This window comes from Melozone crissalis, unplaced genomic scaffold (genome assembly GCF_028551555.1).
Source record: "Melozone crissalis strain CALT ecotype California unplaced genomic scaffold, PUWL_Pcris_2 ptg000039l_1, whole genome shotgun sequence".
Classification (NCBI taxonomy): Eukaryota; Metazoa; Chordata; class Aves; order Passeriformes; family Passerellidae; genus Melozone; species Melozone crissalis.
This window is the reverse complement of record NW_026535817.1, coordinates 3061615-3084392: the sequence shown is the minus strand read 5'-3', so window position 1 is coordinate 3084392 and position 22778 is coordinate 3061615. Positions and strand designations below refer to the sequence as shown.

At 36.5% G+C, this 22778-nt stretch overlaps 1 pseudogene; it reads right to left on the bottom strand.

The window, feature by feature from the left end:
* Window positions 1-17429: 17429 nt before the first annotated feature.
* LOC128941879 (NADH-ubiquinone oxidoreductase chain 2-like) lies at window positions 17430-18033 on the bottom strand (annotated as a pseudogene).
* Window positions 18034-22778: the final 4745 nt, after the last annotated feature.

Sequence of the window (22778 nt, the reverse complement as noted above, 5' to 3'; positions counted from 1 at the left end):
ATTACTCAACCTGTATTTAATTTTATTACAGAAGTATTATCCACTGCCTTCCTTGTACACCTGGATGGGGAAAAACTCAACTCCAAATGAGCTGGGCAAATCAACCTCAGGCAAAATTATACCCAACTTCCTTGCTAGAAATAGACACTGATTCTCTTAATCTCATAGAGATATTTGCACAGCAAGAACAGTCTTGAACATTCAGACCTTTGAGAACAGCTTATAATCATGTGGAGATCAGCTGCCACTGCTTGTCACCTGTATTTCTGAAAAATGTCATATATGCAGTCTGTCGATGTGCTGTAAATTGTTTTCAAGGAATTAGTCTCCTGCAGGTTGAAGCAAATGATTCCAAACTCTTTTGTGGCAAGCTGACTTGACATTGCAACAGTCAATTTTTTGAGCTATTTGCTTCCACAAAGGTATTGTGTTTGTGTGTGTCCAAGCACAGAAGAAGCAGTGTCCATACCACACCTGCAGTGCTTCCTAAATCAAAAAGCCTGGAAATATGATTGTAAATACACCAAATTAGTTTATTCCCAGTTTTATTTTCAAGCTAGGCATGATCCTAAAAGGGTAGAAAAATATTTTATCCCACTCTAAATCCAGATTTAATTTTAAAAAAAGAGAATCTGATCCACTGTCCAGAGATCTTTATCCCTCTTTCCCAAGGTTTCTCCAATGCTGAGGTGGGTGCTGGTAACCCCAGGGGCTGGGAGGGATAAGGGAATATATGTCACTGTACACAGAGAATAGCAATTTCTTCAGACTTTGTTGTAGGCCAGTAAATAGAAATTTTAGGTTTCATTAACATTTTTCAAGTGCTACTTTATTGCAGTTATGGATCCTGAACTTATAGTTCACCAATTGCCAGTTGACTGCTAGCCATTAATGAATTCAGAAAACACTTTGTGTCCTGGTTTTGGTTTAACAATGTGAAGCAAGTGTTTTTTCTTATACCACACTGCCTGTTCCAAGGTTCTGGCTCAACTAAAACTTTTTGGGCTGGTTTCTCAGGGTAGAAGTTACAGAAATATTTGGCTGACTTAATGCAACATATGCAACATAGTCAAATTTTGAATTTAATTTCACAACAGAATAATCATGCTATAAACACGATTTATTCATCCAAACCTGTGGACAGCATCAAGTTCTCCTGACTGGACATCATTTCATCACATTTCAGATGCAGATACAACCTCAAATATTACAACTCTGCCAATTTAATCTTAATTTTTTTTTTCCCCTGCTTGTAAGCCTCAAACAACATTTCTAGTTTTCATTAAAAATACATTCCCTTGTATGAAATGTATTTTCAACGCTCTTGCTTTTGAAAAGGCCCTCTACCTCCCATCATTTAACATTAAAATAAAAGGCTGTGCAATAAAAACTCATCGTATATTGGTGAAGTAGGATTTCTTTTTCCTCTCATGCTTTATTTAAGTTAGAGAACTGAAAGTTACATGTATACATTTTTACTCCTGGACCAAAAATCACTATTACAAAACTAGAAATACTTGACAGCAGAACATTATGGTTGACAGAAATGTGACAAACTGTAGAAGTCTGAAGCAGCTCTGAATGTTTCTTCACAGTCATGGATGGCATCTTGTCACCTTGTAACACAGGAGCTGCCACTACTACAATGGCATTTCAACACAGACTTTCCTAGGAAAGGATTTAAGCTTGTCCTTTTTCTCATTTTCATCCATCTTATGTTATTTCTTAGAACCTTTCCTAAATTCTTAGAATGGTCATAGCATATTTTAGGATTTTGTGTGGCAGTCATATTATCTGGAAAAATCCCTTCTCCCAGGATTTTTCTCCTGGGAAGCTGTGAAGCCTCAGAGAAAAAGGAAAACAATATTGTCCGATTAGCTTCTCCTCTGTTTTGCTTCTTTGGAATGTGTTTGGAGATTGTTTACCAACAGGTGGTTGTTTGATTGGTTTCATGTGAATTGTTTTAACTCTTTGGCCAATCAGGGCCATATTGTGTCAAGACTCTGGAGAGAGTCACAAGTTTTCATTATTATCTTTTTAGCATTCTGTAAGTATCCTTTCTGTATAGTTTAGTATAGTATAGTTTAGTATTATTTTATATAATAAAATAATAAATTAACCTTCTGAGAACATGGAGTCAGGTTCATCATTCCTTCCTGCCATGGGGGACCCAGCAAATACAACAGATTTCGTTTTGTACTAGGAATAGATAAAAAAGGAGTCATTCCAAACACTCTTTAATGAAGACAAAATTATTGTTCTTACCAAAACCAATGGAAAGTAAGTCATATAGGGACAAAAAACTTTGGGCATTTAATTTAGAGGAACTTGTGGTGGAAGTGGTGGAAGACCTGAGCTTGATTTGCAGCATCACACACACTGGATAGGAAAGTCCCCTCGTGAAACAAGTGATATCAGCTTCTTCCATCCCATCTCAGTTTTTTCAATGTCTGATCAATTAGGTAGAATATCTACAGGACAAATCCCACCACTTCTAAAAGGAACACTACTTTAAACATACCTTTCTTTGAGGGTTGTTACATGTCCAAAAAATGACTGAGCTTGCAGGCTTCTTGCTCCAAAGAGGGAAAGAAACTTCTCTAACTTCTCTAAGTTTGCCTTTTGAACTTACCCAAAAATACTGCGACATCTCCTTGCTAAAACTAGATTTTCATTCAAATAACCTTCCATATTGTTCGTCAATTTTTGCAAAATTTGTATTTAATTTATTTAAAGTGGTTTACACTTATGACTATCAGTCTTATACATATAGGGCTGTCGCAAATCTGTTTAGGAGATCTCTCCCTAATTTTCTTTAGGAGAAGTTAGCAAAGTTAATTTGGCATATGATCCATTCCATTGACAGGAAAGTGGGACCTCTTCTACCTAAAGAGCTAAACTTGAAGAGGTTTTCTGCTCGAACCCTAAAAAAGAATGTTGTACCTTTTATCACTGGGATATTTAGATTTTACAAATAAAGGCACCCATAGTTCCACTAGATGTCTAATTGGACCACAGTAACATTTGGAGCAACATGAAATCCATTTTGGTCTTAAAAAAAACCAAAAAATCAAAAAAACTAAATCCAACTCATCAAGCAGAAAAATTAAAAAACACGTCACTGAAAAAATCCCTCTGTTTTCTAATCACCAAAAATATAGCTATGTTGTAAATAAAAAATTTAACACATGAAGAAAACAATTTTTTTAATTTTATTAATTTTAAAGGAATGATAAGAGAGGTAGAAGCATCTGGAAGTAGAAATTTTCTATACTCATCATTCTCCTGTATAGAAATAATAATTTGCTCTAAGCAGCTTGTAGAGGTTTATTGTTGGTTTCTCTTGGAAAGCTAACATTTCCAGAGAGTTACATTCTGGATTGGACTGACAGAGAACAGGCTGTGCTAAGAAAATTATTAATTGAAAAGGCTATTCCTAGATGGACTGAGAATGCACACACAATCCCTCTGCCAGCTTTTTTTATTCTGAGCAAAGAGTAGGTTCAACTATTTAGTTCCTTCTCCTAAAAGTGATCAAGCAATTTTTTGGGGGGAAAGAAGAGACTTTAATGTTCCTTACATACTCAAAACTGAATAATTTTTTCTCACAGAACTAACAAGTTTATAATGAAAAGAAATAGAAAAAACAAAAACCTTGAAAAATAATCACAAAATCATTAGCATGCATACAGCCTATTTCAGCAGCAGTTTATGATGTGACCCTTTGTCCCCAATTAAATGATTTTTCCAGGGATATTTCTTTCCCATGTTGATTTGCCCTCCTTATACATCACCCAAGGTGTCCAGGTAGATGTCCACTACCAATTTATTGACCCATCCCTGCTCAGCCTTAACACACTGCCTCTCTCTTCTAGTTCCAAGGCACCTTAGATACTGCCTTCATTCAGATGCAATAATTTTGGATCTATGTCAATGTCAGAGACATAGCAATTAGTAGGAGGAGAGGAAGAAATTCCTCAGTTTTCTGCTGCCTGCAAACTCATGAGCCATGAACTTCTCCTAAATCAAGGCCAGTTTTGAAAACCACCAGTGGCCCCACTACAGCCCTGAGGAGGCTGAAGAGGCATGACAGCCTTTGTGCTCTTTACCTGCTTTACTCAGGGGAATACAACAGAGGTTGCAGCCATAACTAAATCCTTATTCAGAATATATTCAGAATATATTAACTGTTGTCCAAAGAGGCACACAGTAAAAATGATGTTTTGTCATCAGGAATTAAGCCTTACATCAAGCAAAGCAAATTAGACCAAGAATCCATTGTGCTTCTTATCTATTTTGTCATTAGATGTAGACAAAGAGTTCCTTTTCCTCTAGAGATACCTACACAGAGAGGTTATAATGTGAACTATTAAGATTAATCAGATCAGCTGACTGCAAATAACCAGCAGTCATCCAGAAAATTAACATCTGTCTATTACTTCTAAAAGTAAAATTGGGTCAAGTATTTTCTAACTGTATGAACACAGATGGTTCACTTTACCTGCTTTACCTCAGTCTTCTCTGCCATGATAACTAAAAAAAAGATAATTTGCTGCCTCTGTGAAGAACTGGGACATGTAATCAGTTAAGGTTCCTCCTTGAGTGGTATGTAGTCATTTCAATGACTTTAATACATTAAGTGCTCTGTTACAGAAGAGAAAGTCTTACAATACATTTCTCGGGGACAAAAAGAATTTTAAAAAAATGAAAATAAAATCATTTGGTGCCTGCAATCAAACATATGAAAAAAAAAAAAGAGCTGAGATATGAAATTTCATTTAAATCTTTGGATCTACTTGGTGGCAGGGAGATGCATGTCTTTCAATCAACAACACCATCACTTTGTGTTTTGGGGGAGAAGTGGGAGGAACCTTATTATTTAAAGCACTTTATGGCCTTAAAACACGAAATCAACCAACCAACCAAAGGAAAAAACCCACAAAACTTCCACAAAAATACAAAACAACCAACCAGGAATACTTCACGAATCTTTGCCCTATTACCTTTACTTTCTTCCTTTTGGGAAAATCAAGATTTCTGTCATCCTTTCTAAATACAAATAGGTATTATCTCAATGGGACCATATGTGGGCCTTCTGCATATAATTACTGAAGTTTACTGTTATAGTTTGGGTATTTTTTCAAATAAGAAAAATCATTTATTTATATCTTCAATTGAAAAAAAAAAAGTCACATTAAAATACATCCAGAAAAACTTATTTGTCATGCCTTCCCTGAAACGTTGGAAATTAAATAGTATGCTCTTCACTGTAAAATGAATTAACCAGAGATAATAAAGACCCTCTGGTTGCAATTCAATATTCTTTTCATTAGGCAAAAGGGAGAGAAAGGGAAATAGCAAAGCACCTTTCAGCAAGATTGCATCAGAACGTCTGCCAGAGAAATGAACTCCAGCAGCAATTGTCTTCAAGATGGTGAGATCCCAGCTGTTCACCCATTTGGATCAAACTGATGAGCACATAGAAAATCGTGCAACAGATCTGCCAAACATTTCTCACTGCTCCAAGCAGAGCCAACAGAGCTGCTACAACCATAAGGTGATGCTCAAAATGAGCTCTTTCTCAATGTGCTCCTCTCTCCTCCATGTGTGTGTGAGGGACTGTGTATTTCAGCACTGAGAGACTTTGGGACACGCTGAAACAGAGATAAAGAAAAACTAATTAAGCTCTCTGTGTGCTTGCAAGCACTGCTAGTCATTGTAAACAGCAAAATATCTTTCTCACCAGCCACATTTCAAAAAATCCCAGAGGGCTACCGCTGTCACCCAGGTAGAAGAAAGGAAGGGAGATTGGAAGTGTGACCAGCTGCATTCCCTATTTGCAGTGGAGAGATGGGATGCAAGGAGTAAGGAGATGAAGGGAAACGTTGCATTTGATTTCACAGAAGAAGGACTTTTAGAACAAACTGTTTAATAAGAACAGCTTACTTAGTGCTGTAGCCACGAGTGGTGCTAATAGACATAATTTTCTATAACCTTCATGTGATCTTCTCTAATTTTCTGCCCTTTAGTGTTACTTAAAACAGTTATTTAAACATCTCGTAATTTCTGGATTTCTGATTGTATGCATTTCCCTCAATAGGGAGAAGCTACAATTTCACTTGACTGTAGGCATCATCTTTTCATTATTTCCTAACCTTTGAGCTCTTGCCTTTATGTAGATTTCAGAGGCCATCTGTGCAGCTGGTTAGAGTGGTAATGAGTGAAGAAAATCACCTCCAGACCATAGCTCTGAAACTCATCATTTAACTCAGACAAGGCCTTATGTCATTTGTCCTTTCCTTATTTCCTTTGCTTCAAATTCTTTTGTGCTTCTACTTTTCTAACACTGGAAGAGTTTAGGAGAACGAGTTTTCAGGTTTTTTATTTTAAATTGTACTTGAATGATAGGTGTGTTCTGCTTATGTGCCAGAGAAAACTGACAATTCTTTCACGCTGCTTATGAGGGAGACAAAACAAATCACTTAGACCTTTGCCAGAGAAGGGCAGAGAATGCAGGCCCTTTTAAAGGAATTTTGGATGCTGTAAAAATGTACATGAAGCTGTATCTATCTTACAGCATTGCATGTAAAAGAGATACAGACATGTATATGTTGGTGCATGGGGGTACCAAAAAGCCCCATGGAAAATCCTCTGTGAAATTATGTTTGGCAATAGAAGAGAAGATAAGGGTGTTAGGACAGCTAGCCAACTTTTGCTTGGAAATTCCTTCAGCAACAGTTTACTACCAGTGGAAGTTAGTGATTTCCTTTAAACAACTTGTTTTAACTCTATTTTTTTAATTCTCTATTTCATTAATATTTATTATCATACTATGTTATTACAATTATTAAGCTGTCCTTATCTCAACCCATAAATTTACTTAATTTAATCTTTCCTATCCTATCCTGTTCCTATTCTATCCTTTCTATCCTATCTTCCCACCAGGGATGAGAGAGCAAATGACTGTGTGAGTCTTAGTTACCAATTGGGGTTAAACTACAACATCAGTAAAAAACATCTACAATAATTTGTAGAAATTAAATTAAACAATTTGTAAAATTTATTTGTCAATTAAACAAAGAATGGATGGAAGGACAGAAGCATTTGATACGTGAGATGACAACCTGCTCCAACTGCAAAATGAGTAGCTGCTATTGAAGGGAAAGTAATGACAAACGGGATTATTTGAGGAAAAAAGATCCTGCTCTGAAAAACTTACAGACTTAAGAAAAAGATTTATTTTACTGAATACTAGAGCATTGGTTTCTAAAAATCTTACTGAGAGACTGTTGAGATGTAGGAGTGGAGAATGCTTGAGAACAGGTTACAGCAAATCCTACTTCCATTACTGGAACTTCCACTGCTGGCAGTGAGGTTGGGGGGCCCCATTCTCAGCAACTGAAATAAACTGCCCTTGAGGTTTCAGAGTTTTATTTTTTCCTCTTGTTTGTTTTAATCTAAACAGTGCCATCTCTTGATTCTATGTTACAAGGAAACAAAAATAGGCGTTGTCTCATCATATTTTTCAGAACCAATGCAAATTTTACACATATTGTGAAAATTAAAGAGAGGAATTTTTTCTCTAATTTCAGAGTAAATAAAAAAGTTAAGCATTCTTTTCCAATATGAGTATTGGTATGGAAGAACAATGTAGAAACAAAAGAGAGAACAGGGAAATGTGCAGTTAAAATGACACAATTCAAAGAATATGTAATATACATTAAAAAGCTTACTATGAAAACTTTCTAGCCTAACATACAGAATGAAATTTATCACACCTGAAAAACTGGTTAATTGAAACATTTGATAGTTATGGCTGCTACATTCATTCTTTCAATATTTAATCATTTCCCCTCTAGTCATCCAATTTCTTTTCCACAAAATAAATATTTTCAAAGTTTCTCTTGAGGAGGTTTCTTATCATTTTCCATTGTCATAATGTTTTTCCCTTTTGGTATCCTATATATCTTAGGCTGCAATACAATTCATTCTTTTCTATAATCGAGTGCCTCACCATCTGATTTCATTCACCTGAAAGGAAACTGTCTTTGCACTAAGATCATAATCCTATTTGATTTCTATGATGCATTTCAGCTTTTTTTTTATTTGCATAGCAAAGAAATCTCTTTTTATAGTCAAGGAGATTTCCTCTCTCTCCTTCCCATATAGCAGCTGCTGTTCAGTAATTTATATGCATAAATATATGGATATTTTGCAAAGCAACATCCTGCATGAGTTACATGAGAAATGCTGTCACCACAATATGATGAAGAATAACATGAGAGCTGAACCTCTTTTTCTCATTGTTCTAAGGAGAAATCATGTGTTTTCTGTTTCCTATGCCCCAGTAAGAAAACAGATTATTTAATTTACTAATATTTCTACTCACCTGATTGTCATGTACATATTATTTAGAAAGATGAATTATATTATCCCAGACAATTCTGCTATTTAGCTTGCTGTATTTTGTCTTTCCCTTCCAATTTTTAGTACCAATAGCATACTAAACTCAGCTGTCCTCAAAGCACAAAAACATTAAAGAACAAGAGGTGAACTTCATTTTACATCCATAAACCAGCAAAATATAAGGGAACAGTGGCAATACTCCTTCAAGCAGACTCAAATCAAATTTCCTTGCAGAGTGGGTTGACCCTGTATTTCAAGTTTTCATCACTACTGTACAATTTTGAGAAAAATAGCTCCTCAGACTCCACAGAAGTGCTCTACAGAGGACATTCTGAGAATTACCAGCCCAGATTACTGGCAAATTACAAAAATCCGTACAACATGAGTATTCTATTTCCTTAGAAGTCTCTGCTTTCTCTTAATTCTTTTAATCTCCTAAACCTCCTTGTTTTACACCTATACTGCAGCATATTCTTACTTTCAATGCTAAGTATCCATTTCCAAATAGATCTGAATAAAGTATGCCAGAAATTTTCACACACATAAAACTTCTTATATATGGCAGAACTATAATCAAGAATTTCAGTTTTCTAATTCCTTGTGCTTTTTAATGTAGAGCAAATCTGATGGCCTCACCATCGTGTTGGTATGTAGGACAACATCATAAGGAGTGATAGCAAAGGAAAATGGAGCATGATCTTTTAAATAATAAAAAAGCATTCGTAATGTGGTGTCACCAAATTGAAATAAGAAAAAAAATTGAGTAAAAGAGCCTAATCAAAATCATGTCAATAAATTTGGAAACATCAGAGTAGAATTTTTTCCAGTCCCCTAGCTCCTACTAGGAAAAGAGAAAGAAAAGAAAGAAAGAAAAGAAATTCCAGATTCTGGAAATATTCAACTCTCGTCATGCATCTCACAGTCCTGGTCAAGCACACAACCAAACTGCAGTTCTATTGGTCACATAGTGAGAATTTCTCCTGACTTCTAAAATGTTTCCTCTCCTTTGAAATTGTCATAACGGTAAGAGGAACCAGAAGGAAGTAGGGTCTTGCTACTACCTACTAAGGTAGTGCCTTTGTGCCCCACACCCCCTCAAAAAACTCAAACCAAACCAAGAAAAACCAACACCTCCCCCCCCAAAAAACCATGAAAAAAAAAATTTAACAGTCACAGAGTCAGGGAATACACCTTCCCTAATCCCATAATCTAAAGATACAGTGATGGAATAATTTCAGCAAATGAATGGGGCAGTTTTGCTGCTAATTAATGCAATTCAAGGTCCATGGTCATATCTCTATAGAAGTGCTGACATTAAATAACCAATCCTGAATCTCTACCCTTCATTCGGATTTGTGTTTGTTTCATTTAAAAGTCTAAAGGGACTATTGTCTTCTTAGGTTTTGCAAATTTGATAGAAAAAAAATCACAAAATAATCTTCAATATAGAAAAAGAGTAAAATATCAATTATGGCTTCATCCTGCTTCTCTGGCAAGTACTATTTCTCAAGGTCTGTATTCCTGAGGACTGTTAAGTTATACTAGTTGCACGGTGAAATAGACTGGGATATTATCAGATGACTTGAAAACTTGTTTGGATTTCAAAGTTATAAAATTACATTTTATTTTTTGTTATTTTAGTTCTCCCACTTTCATTATATTCCTTTTCTACCTTTTTTATTTTTTTTTCAGACAGGAATACAACATCAATCTGTTTCAAAATATTTTAGTCAGCAGCCAAATCCAAATCTAATTTTAAACCAAGACTATACAGACCTTAATTACACTGATCACCTCAAAGTTAAAAGCAGCATTTCCTCATCTTCAAACCTATTGTCCTAATGTTACAATAACAGAAAGTGCAAAAGACAAAAACTGCGGTAGTTAAGAATGCAGGAAATGGTTTGGGTTTTTTTAACATAAAAATCACAACAAGAAGTGGTCTGAAAAATAAAAATGTGGAAGATGAAAGTACAAGAGCAGATAATCACACAACAAAAGGCACAGATAACATTAGTGATGATATTTGCTTACAGGGAATATATTTCTCAGAGACCAAAATAGCTAAAAGTATCTACATTGGTGTCACACCTCCTTTAATCTTATTCCAAAAGGGTTTTGGGGAAAAAAAAATAAAAAAGAAAAAAAAAAAAAAGGGCATCTTAAAGAAGAGAATTCCTGAACTCTCTGTTGAGGTCAGGTTTTGTCCTTTGGTAAGAAATGTTATATTCTGAACTGTCAGTCTGGGTGGGAATAGATAAAACAGAATACTCAGAGCAGATTAGTAGTTCAGTGTGACAATTATTAAAGTATTCATTCCCTTCTTCTTTGCATTTTGATAGATTAAAACTAAAAAATAAATCAGAAACTAAAAATAACTGAGAACAAAAAAAGTCAGAAACTAGATGACTTCATGGCAATAAAATCTGGTAATAACAGGAGTCCAGGATATATTTTTATATATATAAAATTTATTTCCTCCTCTTAATCAGCACTGATAAAGAATAACAGAGATTCATAGCTTTTCTTGGAAGACACGTAATTTTCAGTGACATTTAGAAATACATGGCTTCATGCTTTTAAAAAATGCATTAGACCTTTCAAGAAGTAATTTTACTACAAAATATCACTCTCATACTCTTTGTATAGCAGTACAGCCATTAATAATGCTTTGTTGTTGCATATTATATGATTTACACTCTACCCTAATGGCTTAGAATCTTCTTTTTGTGGTTTGGTTTGGTTTTTTGGTTTTTTTTTTTTGGTTTTTTTTGCTGCTTTTTTTCCCCCTTTTCTAGTATGAACAAATTAGCTCTGTTTTCATGGCACAATTAGTTGCAAGTCCTTCATTTTCATTCTGCTGAAAACTGAAGGACAAATCAGTGATAACAGAATCACAGGGTAGCACTTGGGTAGTCAGCTAAGATTGTTGTCTGGGAGCAATTTATCATGTAAATGGTGTCCTCTTTGTTTTATGGAAATCTGAAAACAGCTTTCTGCATGATTGAAGCCTTTGTCAATGAAAACCCCCTTCAAAAATGTGACAAATATTTCTTATCTCTGGGAGATGCTCAAAGGACTTAAGTGATAAAAACTATATATACACTTACTATTTTTATCCAGGTCATACACATCTATAGCATTCTGAGGACTTAGCAGACCTGCCAGAAATATAAGATTTTCCCTTTATTGCTTCAATTCCATTTTAGGGGGAAATCAATCCCATATCAGAAGAATCAAAAAAAATTGCTTTTTTTACCCATGCTGTGTATAAATATTAATTACCATAACAATAAATAAACAAAGCATAGAATCAAGTGGCTTCTCAGAGAAATATGAAGCACGTTACAGATGATATCCAAGCCTTTTTGGAACGTGAAGTGTATGCTTATTAATTGTCACATGCCTCTCTCTCTCTGTCAAAAGCCCCTTCAGGGTCTTATTATCTCATGGATCTCCTCAATCCCACTCTGCCAATCCACAGACATTTTCCACTGCATGTCATGGCTACATTTCAGCTCTCACAGGTGAATTAAAATATATATTCCACTGTGAATAAATGACACAATTGTGGGACTTTACATCTCTTTAACACAGATTTATGAGGTTTCTAAAATGAAATTTTAAAAGTCTGTTTCACAAATTCTCCTGTAGCACACTTAGATGATTGCCCATTTAAAGAAATGTTGTTAAACCATCTGGGATAAAAAACAAGATACCCATAAGGTGAACATGAGTGCAACATGAAAACCAGTTTCCAAGGACAGTGGCATCCAGCACAAACCTAAACTCAGCAAATGATGCTCTGAAATTAAGAGAAATTTCCCACCTTCTGCAATACTGAAGATGTAAAACATTGATTTTTAACACAAGTGATAGTGTTCTAAAACATGAGTGAATTCTGCCAGCAAATGAAATATGGCTTTAAGTCTCCCATTCACATTGTCTTTGCTTGAGAAATCAAAAGTTTAATAAAAAAACCTACTTGTTATTTTGTGCGTGTATGCTCAACCTATGCAAAAGTATTTTACAACTGATGAAGGAGAATAAATCTCAAAATAAGTCTGAACTTATCCTTGTTTTACTCAATTATTTTTCCTACCTCTTTTATTTTTTAAGAAGATACTGGATAAGGGTTTTTTGCTTTCTTTTAGAATGTATACTATGTGTATATACACAGATATCAATAATTTCTGCCTTGGAGAGAGATGGGGACAACAATCATATATTATTTCAATTTTAATAGATGAAACTTTATGTTCTTCATGGCATAATGGGCAAAGAAGTCAGGTTGCTTATATCTGTTCCTGTCATTGTTTAGTTCCTAGGTAAAACAAGTTTAAACAATATAATTTTTCTTCAAATATAATTTTTCTTCAAAACCTTTTTTTGGGGAAGTGGGATGTAGCAGCAATAGTCACAGAGGGGTTTTTTTGAGGAAAAAAAAACCACACAAAATTTGTTAGAAGAGCAAGGAAAATATCCATTACTTATTTCCTTTATCTGAGAAACAGGGGCCAAGGAAGACAGAGAGGAGCTTTTTATAGGGACAGGTAGTGACAGGACAAGAAGGAATGGGTTCAAAGAGAGTAGGTTTACATTAGATATTATGAATATATTATTTCCTGTGAGGTTGGTGAGGCACTGGAACAGGGTGCCAAGAGAAGTTTCAGCTTTCTGATCCCTGGAAATGTTCAAGGCCAGGTTGGATGGGGCTTTGTACATGATATGAGCCAGAACAGCAAGTGAACCCAGCCACATCGAGAAGTTATTCCTGATTGGATTTATTCTTTCCTTTGCTTCCAATTCTGTCCCCCAACCTATGAGGAAGCACAACAGAGGTAGCAGATTTCAATCATGTGAAATCACTGAAGTTAATTTCAAATCTCACTATCTTAAACATTTAATCATTCTCCTTAAAACCATTTTCTAACCTTAAGCCATTTTTTATTTGGTTCTGGAATACACAACTTTTTTACAGATTCATTTTGGCTGCCTTTTTTTGTACATTATCTCAGTGTTAGGCTTCATTTTAAAATTCATTTTTTCCTCAGCTTCCAACATATTCAAGTTTGATAAAACGTAATGAGCTCAAAGGCAGACAGATTAAAGTGCACATTTTTGACATAAGCAATCTTCTTTAATAGAAGGCACTTTTATTATCAACTTTGCATTCACTTTCTGTGCAAGAAAAGAAAGTAATTTTAATTTCAACAGATGTGGAATTTAATGGTACTCTCTAAAGCTTTACCAAATCTCCATCAGCCTGATAAATTTGGTCAAAAAGTTCATAGCAATGAAGTCCCAGCAGAATGAGAAAATTTTCCTGGACTACATACTAGTCAAAAAGAATATTTTTGTATTTTCTTTACCCTTTCAGCAGAGATTTGGTTTCTACCCTCAGGTCTGTATAACTAAAGAGACTGGGTGATGGGTTATGAGTTAACAGGGACAGGGTTTCTAGCTCAAATTGAAAATAATGTTGGAAAAGGCTGCTCAGGTAATTGAGTGTTTATGCCTGCAGCTGTATTCTGTTCAGCCTTCATCAAACTGATAGCAGTTCCAGATAAACCCTCTTAGTAAACCATTTTCATAATTTGAGCACATCTGTGCTAAGAAGAGACTGGTAACCAAATGGAATATTTCTCATTAACCTGAATGCTCTTTTTCTGGAAAAATTTTGAGATGTAAGAGAAGGGAAAATATTTCAGAGTAATTCAGTGATAAAATATTTCCAAATAATGCCAAAGAACAGACTTATGTCATCAAGTGGCTCTTATCCCATCAAGTGGGAAAATCTTACCACAATTTGTTTTTAATTTCAATAGTTAATTAAACCTTTAAGGATCAAATATAACTGGGTTTGATTAAAAATATAAACAACACTTTATTATTATTATTATTCCATCTAAATTCATCCCAAACATTGCTTATCTAATGGACGCTGCAGGGGAAACTGAAGATATATAGATAGAGATACTTGTAGCTGAAACATTTCTGTATTGAGCACTACAGCAACACTGCTTGTTTGAAATACTCTGTTGTTCTTTACATGAGCAGATAATCTCAGACACTGCCTGAAGCAAGTTTTAAGTGAACATTAAACACTTCCACACTTTTAAGCAGTAAAAACAGAGTTTGGAAAGCCTGATTTATTAAAAGAAAAAGACAAAGAGGTGCTGCTGCAGCTTCCTGTTTACAAATTTAGAGTAAACTACTACTAATAAAAGCATCTCAGGGAAATGTAGCCTGTTTAAAATGCTACTTTTCTTTTCCAAAAAAAAAAAAACCAAAAAACCTGCCAAACCACCCCCAAACCTTAACATATCCCACTTTTACTAAGAGGAAAAATAACATTAAAAAAACCCATATCTTTTCCCCCGGTAATTTTTGCTGCAAGTGGGATGGTTGAGGCAGGAAGATAAAACTTATGAAGTAAAAAGAAAACACCATTACACTATTCCATAATACCACAAAGGTTCCACTTGACAAATTTGGGTTGAAACCACACAAAAGGAGAATGAATTCCAATCATTCCGCCTGGAAGCTGATAACTTCGCATTGCATATATACTACAGAAAAATAAACCAATTCCTGCTCTTAAAGTTTCCTGTATTTTAAGTGCACTAGAAACGTTTTTAATACTTCATTTTAAAAGCAAGGGATCACAAAGTGATGTTTCTTTGAGCACAAAAGAAGATATAATCAGCTTGGTTACTTAGTTTTTAAAATCAGGATTAAAAAATGTTACAATCTGGTCTATCCTCTATTAAAATGTTCCTGATTAGATTTCACCCCACAATTCCTTCATCACACACTTGAATTCTGTTTCCTTTACTATGAAGCACCTCTATCTTTAGTGCATAGATCCCAGAAATGACATTAATTGCAATCTGATCATTGGGTTACCTTCAAAGTACAAAGCAGTAGGAATGTTGGGGTGACTGGTTTTCCACAGCATAAAATTGCCATTTTTAGTCATGAACAGTATGTTGTGGTACATATCCAACTTCCAGGAAATATAATGTTTATGGTTCAGTGATTCTTTTTTTTTTTTTTCATGAATCTTAGAGAAAGTTTAAATTGCACTGTCAAAAACCAAAATTGCATCTGCAGGATATTTCCGTCTTACTCGTGATGTCTGCAAAATATTTAACAGCATTGGGTAAATTTTAAGGACATAAAATTTGGGGCTAAAGAAAAGAGAATTATCAGGAGTACATAGTGATATCAGTATCATATTTATATACAAATTCATATTTTTACTTTTTTTTTCCCTCATATTTCTAAAATAATGCCAAGATCTAGACCCTAAGGTGGCTGAAATGTTATAGACTGGTTGACAGGACAACGACTGTAGAGCCCACTGAAATTACAGAAAAGACTCAAAATAAAATTAATATAATGAGTGTGAAATTGGTGTAGATCATATTAGAGAATAGTAAAATTGGGCAAAAATTGGACTCCAGACATTCTAAGTCACAGTCCAGTGCCCTATTCATGGAACCTGATGAAATTTATAACAATTTATCTTTCTTAATATCAAACAAATTTTCTGTGGCTTAAAACACACAGAAATATGCAGAAGTGAAGACCATTAAAATGCTCTGAACCCATTAGAATTAAAATATTAGGCTTCACTCTTAGTTCTCTGGCAATTAATGCTCTGCAGCTTTAGAATTTCATCACAGTGTATTAATCAAGCCATAAAAATACAAATTATCTCTTTAGTATAGAAAAATGCTTTCTAAAATTATTTTAATAGAAATAAATTTCCTGTCTGTGGTGTTTTAATTGCATATCTTAAATTGCATTAATCTGTCTCATTCAGCCTTCACGCTTCTGTTTATTTCCATTTAATTCTTAAATAAAGGTCCCTCACACATAGAAATGGCAGACAAGGAATAAGAGTACTCTTCATACAGCATGCATTGTTCTACTAGGACAATGCTTTATATTTATTGTGATGCTTTAAATTTATTTGGTAGGACTACATATTTATCATTATAAAGGTCACAGCTTTTCTAAAGCAATCTTTATCCCTCATCCTGATAGATTGGCCATTGTAAGACTGTAACTGTAGATAGCATTGGAGTTTCCAAATGATGCTAATACTGAGAAAATAAAGTGATATGTGAGCAAAGCACAGGCAGATCTGAGAGGCAGTAGCAGGGTAAAAGGTAGCCCAGGAAAAATCCAAACAGGCTGTGGAGACAGCAGAAGATAATCAGAAAGGGTAAGAATATTGGAAGAGGTGCAAAAGGTAGAGACATGACAGCCAACATTAGCACAGCATTTCCACACAGAGATGCTGGCTAGTGCAGAATTTTGAGCTACAGATGGAATTTCTACCAATGAGGGCACTAATCACAGTCAGCATGGAGAAAATATATTTATCCAGATCCTGGGGAAAACGTTCATCACCCAACTTACCTACCCAACGTCCTGCCTGATCCCTACTTCAGCAATCGCAATAAAACTAGGACTAGTACCATTCAACTTCTACATCCCAGAACTACTCCAAGGCTCTCCTCTCACCACTGGCCTCCTCCCACCCACCATCATAAAACTCCTCCCAGTCACGCTACTCTACATAACCTCACCTTTTAGGTATAGGCTCCCAATAGCTTTGTGATAAGTTGGGAATAATCATCAGTCAATGACTGTCACAGGTAAGATGGCTGAGTGTGTAAGAGGCTGTAGTCCTTTCTACAGAGATTCAAGTCCTCTTCTTATCAGCTCTGTAGTGAAGTTCACAGTGAGTTGCAAGCTCATTGATGTGCATCGGTTATGTACCAGAGCCTTGGGCAGAGGCCTGTTGGTTAGGGCATATAGCTGTTAGCTATAGTATCATGGGATCAAAGCCCATCTGTCTAGTAAATTGGAAGGTCCTAGCTTAATTAAAGCACCTGAGTTGCATTTAGGGGTGCAGGGTAATGGCCTGAGGACTTTAGCAGAAACTAAAAGGGTTCAACTCTTGTTTAAGACTTTGAAGAAGTTTGGTTTAGGTAATCCTAAATTTCTTAGACAATGGTAAGGATTATAGGGGAGATAGGGAGAAGGATGATGGACATGGTGGTTCAGATAGCAATTGTAATGCTGATTAATTTGCTAGTACGTCATTGTTTTATGTGGTTTGTGGGGGGAGTGTAATTATTGTGCAGTATGTGAGACGAAGGTTGAAGAATAGGCTTAGCAGGGAGAGGAGGGAGATAAGTGCGGCTGCTGGGGCTATGTCTTGCTTAATTTAGTTGTTGAATGATAAGCCATTTGGGCAGGAATCCTGTCAGAGGAGGGAGTCCTGCAAGGGAGAGCAGGGTTAGGAGCAGCATTGTGTTTAAGGTTTAAAGATGGAATTTTGGTTCATGCAGTTATTAGGGTAGATAGCTTTAAGACTTTAATTGTGTTTAGGGTGAAGAAAATGGTTGCAGTTATTACAGCGTACAGGTAGAAGTTGAGGAGGGTGAGTTTAGGGTTGTAGATGATAATGGTTGCTATTCAGCCTAGGTGGGAGATGGAAGAAAAGGCTGGAATTTTTCAGATTTGTGTTTGGTTGAGACCCATTCATCCTCCCAGGGCTGCTGAGAGGACAGCTAGGATAGTTAGGAGCGTAAGGTTTAGTGAGAGTGAGGTTCAGAACGTTCAGAAAAGAGCTGCAATGACCGCTCTGTCATGGACTTACCCTTACCTGTATATTTTCATTCAAATAGCATTAATATTAGGTATCACTAAGGTATTTCAAATGGTAACAACTTAGAAACATCATCAAAATATCTGTAAAATATGAGTTATTAAACTATTAGCCTCTTAAGTACATGGCACACATACAATGAAGGAGAGAAAGAATTAAGCTGAGCAAGCATTAATTTACTGAAATAAAAATGCACTTCAGTAAAACCTCCCCTCAGCTAAATCATAAGTGCATGTCTAAAAGAATTACCCTAAGACAGAAGATAATAACCAACAGCAAGCACTGCTAACATATCTTATAGAAGATAAAAATACCCTTGTACAAAACTTGCCAGCCCTACATTAATTTAACAGAGTTCTCACATGGTTATCACACTTTAGTCAAGGAGCAGTATTTTATAGCTGAGGTGCAACAGCTATCTAAAATCTTAAATATTTTAAGAACTCAACTGCTATATTTTAAATGCTGTGATAAGGAATGGTTTGGTTTCTCTCCTCAGTTTCACTGACTCTTTCCTCTTGGGTTACTGCAGCATCTGAACACTACTTTTCAAAAGCAGGTGCCTTAATCACCTTAATGGTACAGGATAAGCCTGAAATACCACCATGCAGCATGTACAAGAGGAAAGGGATTTTGGGGGGATTAGCTAGGATAATGCTATAGGATCCACTACTGGGAAAAATCCACTCTTTCCAAACACAATGCTCAAACTGTGTCCAGTTAAATTTCTCCAGCCTCATGGACAGAAAATGGAGCCTGATGAAACTCCTTGAAAAACCCAAAATCTAAAAAAGCCTCATTGTAATAGAGAGAGTAGGAGCTACCTCATTTTTTAGCAAACATAAGCACAGCACTGTCCTTCAAACATGGCTGCATTTTTGTTTATTTTTACATATGTAAAATGTCACGTTATGAGTTCAAGTGAATTTCCATGAGCCCTCCAAAAACCCAGGAGACACCCCCTTCAACATTCTGCTCAGCACACACATATCAGGCTCTGCTCCTGGCAAGAGACTCAGCTCAGCTGGAAAGGCACCACTAACATACAAATTTGAAAAATATTTATTCACAGACACACCCCACATAAGCAGCACTCTCAGGCCCAGACAATTCCCTGGTTAAATAGAACTGCTGTGTGGCTTGCTGAGCCTGCCACTGCATTAGTCATGCATATCTATCAATCAAAGCAGGTCAAGGACCCAAGCACATTTTGGGGATCTGCCTTTCCACTTCACTTAGGCTGACAATTGATTTGCAAGGTACATTTTGCTTCTCCTCTGTATCAAGATTACAAGTTACATTACAGAATAAGTGGAATCGATTTATGGTTTGGACACTACAAAGGGGGACAAAAAAAAGAGCAAAATTGGTAAGATGAGAGCAATTATGACTGCTCTCTCAGTTCCATGAGTATTCTGGGGTGCATCAGGAAGAGTGTGTCCTGTGATGGTGTTGACAGGGGTTTTTGGATGAGGGAAGAGACGAGGATCTGACTGCATGCTTCAGAAGCCTTGATTTATTATTTTATGATATATATTACATTAAAACTACACTAAAAGAATAGAAGAAAAGGTTTCATCAGAAGGCTGGCTAAGCTAAGAGTAGAATAGCAAAGAATGATAACAAAAGCTTCTGTCTCGGAAAGAGAGTCCAAGCCAGCTGGGCTGAGATTGGCCATTAATTAGAAACAACCAACATGGGCCAATCACAGATGCACCTGTTGCATTCCACAGCAGCAGATAATCAATGTTTGCGTTTTGTTCCTGAGGCCTCCCAGCTTCCCAGGAGGAAAAATCCTAAGGAAAGGATTTTTCATGAAAAGATGTCTGCAACAGTGTCCAGCAGGTCAAGACATCCTGCCTTTCTCCTCAGCCCTGGTGAGGCCACATCCAGTGACCTCTATTTCATTCAGATATTCACGGTTCAAGAAAGATAAGAAGCTACAGGAGAGGGTTCCCATGATGAGGGGTCTGGAGTATCTCTCTTATGAGGAAAGACTGCAGAATCTGGACCTGTTTAATCTGGACAAGAGAAGGCAGAGAGGAAGTCTGTGATCCATATGAATATTTCCAAATGTCCTGGGTTGACTATATGATGCTTTTATCCCAAATCACCTTGTTCTGTTTATGCTGAATAATAAGTTTTGCACCTTTAAGCCTTGTTCCAGAGAGTGAAGGTGGGAGAGAAGAAGCAGCAGTTTGTTTTCAGACACTGCACTCACTCCTCCACATTCCTGCTCCTGGGCTGTGTTGTCTGCAGATGGACAGACAGCGGGACAGAGCTCTCCTTTGCTTTTAGTTAGTTTAGCTAGCTGAGGCAAAGGAGTTCCCTGGACTGTGTTTTTTCCCTTTTCTTTGGAGCTGTTTAACCTGCTCTGGCCTGAACACCCAGGAGAGCACCGGCAGCTGCACCTGAGGCCCACCGGGCCGGGCCTGGCCTGCGACATTGCCAGCACTGAGGGACTGACCAGAGACTGAGTGAGCTCAGCTGCAACCCGGGGAGGGACTTTCTCAGTTTGTCATCGCTTTTGGACCAGCAAGGGGTTTTATTGTTTAACATTGTTTAGATTTCATTGTTTAATAAACAGTTTTTCCCACTTTTCTCCAAGGAGGCATTTTCTCCCGGACCGGTTGGGGGTAGGGCCCGATTGAATCTGCTTTCCTAGAGGAGCCCCTTTGGGGATTCTCTCCCAAATTTGCTCTGAGCCAGGACAGCAGGTGACAAGAAAATGGTGCTGAACCCTTTTCAGTGGTGCCCAGCGAGGGCAACGGCCACAGGGTGAGGAGCAACAGCCATAAACTAAAACACAAGAAGTTCCACCTCAGCTTGAGGAAGAACTTTGCACTGGGGGTGTCAGGGCACTGGAACAGGCTTCCCAGGGAGATGTCCCTCTCTAGAGACATTCAAATCCCACCTGGACACATTCCTGATTGAGGTGACCTTGCCTTGGCTGTAGGGTTGGACTGGGTGTTCTTCAGAGGTCCCTTACAACCCTAATAATTCACTGATTTTTTCTACTTGCAAGAAAGGATTATCCTAGGATATTTAATAGAAAAAAATTGGTTAGAAATGCCTAGTTTTTATACAAAGTTGACATAATTATAGACATAAATGACATAATTATAGAATTATGTCAGAAATATTTAAGATACTTTGTCTTTATGTTGCAATGATAAAAAAAAATCATGCAAAACTTTGTGTTAAAAGAATCCTTTTTAGATAACTTAGTTCAGCAGAGACTTTGATTGTAGATTTCAGTAATCTATTAATTTCTCTGTGAAAAGTGCCCATTTACTAAATCAATTTAAGTAATTGGCTAAAGGCAGGTGCAGCCCAAACTCGGATTAAACAGTTACCAAGCATCAGAAGATAGCCCTGTTTTCCTCACTTAGCTAGAAACTCCCCCCTGTCTGGAGAGAAACACTTTCCATTTTTATACTTGTTTACTCTTACCTGTCAGCATGACTCAGATGGAGCCTTGCAGGTTCTAACACTTCAGATTAGTGTTTCTCCTGAAAACCTCAAGTCTTTCATACAAACAAACAAAAATGCAAAGGAACTGCTGAATTTATACCAATGCTCTACCTTGCATCAAATGTCAGGATGAAAAACGCCTTCCTTTCTGCTATAATTTATGTGGTTCTTTATGCTGTCATAGGACTGATATAAAATAGCATTCTGATTTGATAGAATTTTACATGTATTTGATAGAATTTGATAGAATTTTACACATCTTTCCACTTGTTTTGTATAAGCTAAGCAACTTTGCAAGGTCCAGAGCAATGACAGGCAGGCCCACTGGGCACTGATGAATTTGTATAATCTGAGAAAAAGGATTAAGCAATTGACCTTGCAGAGAAAGAAAGGGATGTTCTTTCTGCTTTATTTATACTTTCTTTTTTTTGTTTTTTAACACTTTTTATTTAGATACAGTCTGGTCTACCTAGAAGTTCCTTTGCTTCTCAGAAATGAATGCAGAACAAATTTAGCCAGAATAAAACAGCCATGCCTACCACAGAAACTCAAACACAAGCAAAAAAAGAAAAGGAAAGCCAAAGCTGAACCAAATCAACCAACATCATTCTGCTATCCTCAGAATTTAACAAGCTTCTTCTAAAGTGATGGAAGAGAATAAATAAACCTATTTTATTTATTTGGAAAAAACAAACAAGAATTAATGAAATTTGTCCTATATTTCATAATGTTCCTTTGCTGAAAGATTTTATTCTATGTAAGAGTTATTCTAATACATGGTGGAGTATTTCAGATCAGATCTGTAAATACACTGTATTTCTATAAACACAAACAAAGTGTGCAAACAAAGCAAATGACAGTTTGCCCACAAGATAAATCAGAAAGGAATTCTGTGTGGGTTTTGGCTGGGGTAGAGTTAATTATCATCCCAGTGGCTGCTATGGGGCTGTTTAGGATTTGTGCTGAACACAGGGCTGATAACACAGAGATGATTTTGCTATTGATGAGCCAAAGCTTTCTCTGCTTTTTTGTATCAGCCCTGCTGAGGAAATTGGGGGTGCCTGGGAGGGTGGGAGGGGACGCAGCCAGGACAGGTGACCCCAAGTGACCAAAGGGATATTCCAGAACATGTGACATCATTGTATATCACTATATAAAGCAGGGGGAAGAAGGAAGAAGTACAGGAATATTTCTTGTGATGATATTT